This window comes from Pyxicephalus adspersus, chromosome 2 (assembly GCF_032062135.1).
Source record: "Pyxicephalus adspersus chromosome 2, UCB_Pads_2.0, whole genome shotgun sequence".
NCBI classification, from domain to species: domain Eukaryota; kingdom Metazoa; phylum Chordata; class Amphibia; order Anura; family Pyxicephalidae; genus Pyxicephalus; species Pyxicephalus adspersus.
In genome coordinates, this window is record NC_092859.1 from 122,837,052 (window position 1) to 122,840,950 (window position 3,899).

The following is a 3,899-nucleotide window of genomic DNA, read 5'->3' on the forward strand; positions in this document are numbered from 1 at the left end:
TGGAAACCTCCAGGGGCTCTGACCCTTTACCGCTTTAGCCAAAACAAAGTGGAAGATTTTGGCTGGTGCTGGGCTTGCTGGGGATTGCGGAATGAATGAGGACACTGTGAAAGGCCAATCTGTTTGTACTATCTAAAGCATAATATACCCAATTATCAGCAAAATACAAACTACAATAATATGTATATGTAAAGCATAAAGGGTGCTCTTTTACTCTAAAGTAAACCATGACTTCCTCATGGATATTGACATTTTACAGAAGAAGTCTTAGCTAACTCACATATCACTGACACTGATAAATAGAAAGCCTGCTCTGCTAGAGGCTAAGTATACTAGAAAGATCTCTTCTTGACTAGAAAATACATTTGTACTCTTTTATTTCTATTTCGAAGTGGGAAAGGATGAAGCATTACCAGAATAGTCACATAGTAGTCTCACTTAGTATTTCAGGAAGTATACTGTGTGTAATGGTATAGCCTGAGGCTTATAGTAAGAATTAGAATTGGGCTCCAGTTAAGTTACTGACTTGATGTGGTCAAAGGAAATATGTTTGAAGTCCTAGTTAAATGTCCTAGTTCCTTACGGTCCCAGATTTAGAGGAACTATTCCTGTCAAATCCCCCCATACCTCTTTCCTCTTGTCCCTTTTTGTTTTAATGACTCTCCTTGTTTTAAAAAATCTTTTTTACATGTTAAATAAGGTAAATAGGAATAAAATCCTATTTGTGTGCAATAGAGGCGACTTCACTTCCTGCCTTTTAGGCTAAATTAGATGTAAATATTTCCCCCAACTGAGGGAAAACCCCACTGGAAGATTTCTCATGTGTTTAGGTTCTGGTGACAATGCAGATTTTGGAATTTTTCAACATTTTCATCCTTTGTGAAAAAGTTCACCAAAGCAAATACAGAGTGTAAATCATACTTACGCTGATACAGAAGAGCAAAAAATAAACTGGTTCTAACCTCTCACTACTAGGGCCTGAAAAGGGTGGTAACTTCCTAAGTTTTACACAGAAGAGTTCCAAAAGCTCAAAAATGCTTTTTGTGTCTGAAAATCCCCTTTTTTGTGCATGGTCGGCTGAAGACATTAAGGCACAAGGATTGTCATATGGAGGAGGTCACATATCCCTTTATACATAGAAGCTCTGCTCCATTAGAAAAAATGTTTCAAGGCCCTGACAGAGCAGGCTGTAGGGATGGATAGGAACGTTGTCCTATATTTAATACAGGCAGTGTTCAACCTAGAAATATTTATAAGATGAGTGGAAATGTAGGAAAAAAGTAGGAAAAAAGAAAATGTAGGCAGGTGGCAGCCCCTGTATTGTGACCCAACTCTTTAGTAACTGCTTAAAAACAGTCACTGGTTACTGAAAAGTGCCAGGTGGTGCACCTGGCTAAAAGGGGCTGGGGAGAACACTGAATACAGGGTACACCCTTTACAAAGCCCTATGTGCTTGCTGGAGAATGAGGACTGCAGATATAGGTTTCCTTCAGACATTCTATTTGATTTCTTGAAACTCTGTACTCTGCTGAATGAAATGAGAAGGGAGACTTTTACCTGCACAAGTTTTGGCTTGGACTATTCTACTAAAGGTCTACATGGTGTCTCAATAGAAGAATACTTAATATTCACATGCAATATTCAATATTTACCCTACTGAAAAACTAAAATTTTGCTTGTAATGAACATTTGTTATAAAACTTGTTTTGTGCTCTAAATAGGCGTACTGTAAGTAATTCTCTTACATAATGCTTAACTATGAAATATATCAAAATAAGAAGTCAGAACACTGGTAGACTTTTATTAGGGGAAATTTAAAATAATGATGTATGTTATGTCTAGGATACACAATGTGTTACATGAAGCATATATTATCTTCCTTATCATTTACGCATAAATCTACTTTCCATTGCATATTATGTATGCAGCAGCACAAACAACTTGCCAGAAGAGGTTGGCGTCTTTAAATATAGCTCATCTTGTAGGAGGAAGGAAGTTAGCTTTTTCTTTCTCTCTCTTAATTCTAAGTTTTATGGAAATAATGATTCTTCTTTACATAAACCATTTCCAAGAACCAAGCAGTTGAACTAAGAATGCTGTGATAGTTTATGTAATAGATACAGCTTGTATATATGATGTTACAATGGTGTGTACATGTCCAGGACAATATTAAAATTGATATATTTCTTCTTTCAAATATTCACTAATATCTGCTTGCTAGGAACAAATCATAGTCTTACTGATTAAGTTGAATCGTAAAGCGGATCTAAATTAAAAAAAAAATTACTCACCTTTACTTCCGCAGATTCCTCAATCCCTCCGGAGGTTTCCTGTACTGGGTTCCACGCCGTCCCGCTTTCCATCTTCATCTCTGTGTGGAGGAAGCATCGGGCACTGCCTTCTTCCTTCTTCTTCTTCTTCTTTCTACCTACATCACTCAGTCTCCCACTGCACAGGCGCAGAATCGGGTGACGTAGTCTATATTAAATGGGGGAAAATGGGGATCAGCTTTCTTTTCCCCCATTAAAGGAAAATCTTCTTCTGCAAATGCCTGATTTCGAGCATGTGCAGAAAGAGCAGCCAGAAGGCTCCTGAGATGCATGACATGAGTATCCCAGGAGGCTCTGCGCTCTCATTCTTTCCTTTTTTGCCGCAGCGATAAATACAGAAGGGAAAAGGCTTCAGGGGTTCCCCCCCCCCCCCCCCCCAAAAGAGCAATTTTTATTTTACTTTCTGTAAATTAAAAATTTTAGGTGGGTTCGCTTTAAGTTACATACAAGGGAATGGTCCTGCTTTGGGAAAAAATCTAGCATGTGTACAGTTGTCCAGCATGTTGTTCAGCAGTCTGGCGAATTATTGAATGACCAAATGGGGATGATCACTTCCTCCTCTCCATAGAGTAGAACAGCACTGTGTTTACATGGCACTTTCATTCTCTCTCATCAACCTGACATCTATCTGATGTCTTTACTAACTTTTACATTCTTTGTTGACCTTGGTTTTGAGGCTAACTGGACTCAACCAATTCTACCTTAAATAATTTTAATGCATTTAGCATCTATTTTCTCTTTTCTGGGTAATTTGAAAATGCAAGGATAAATAGTAAAATAATCATCTTTTGTCAGTAGTATTTACTACTGAACACATTCCACATACAATTGTAATGGCTTTTGCACTTTTCGTTGTGTTGAATTGTATTTGTTGCCATTCAAAATCTGTAGAGAACAGCCTACAATTATCATCTTATAAAAAATAACATTCCTTGTGTCTACAATTTACTTTGGAACAACCATTAAAACACTTATACATACATAATGTGCCCATTATGTGGTTGGACAGTTAGTATTTTTCTGTGTAAATAAATAAATGGGCAATTTAGCAGTGTGATGAAGAAAAAATAGAAAATCATATTTATTTGTGACTTCCATTCCTATAAATAATAATAAAAAAATAAAAAAAATAAATAAAAAAAGGGGCCTTGGGACATCTTTACGGGCCACAGTTGGAATATATATATATATATATTATAGTTGTGTTATCACTGTGAAGTAATTTGTGAGTGCCTGTTACCCAGACCTCCTTATTACTGAGTGTCTTCAGGCACACCAAATCTTAACACTACCTTTTTCGAAAACCTTTCCCTTGTTAATAAAAAATCTTTTTTTTATTATTATTTTATTTGTAACTAAATATTTTTTAGGTCCCTCCCTTTGTTTGCTTGCCTTGACACACCAATTCTGTAATGTCCTAAGATATACAGTGTTTCCCCGAAAACAAGACACTGTCTTATATTTTTTTTGGCTCCCAAAAACACACTAGGTCTTATTTTCAGGGGATGTCTTATTTTTCCATGAAGAAGACTACAGTACACATTTATTGTTGAAAGTCACTCATGATCA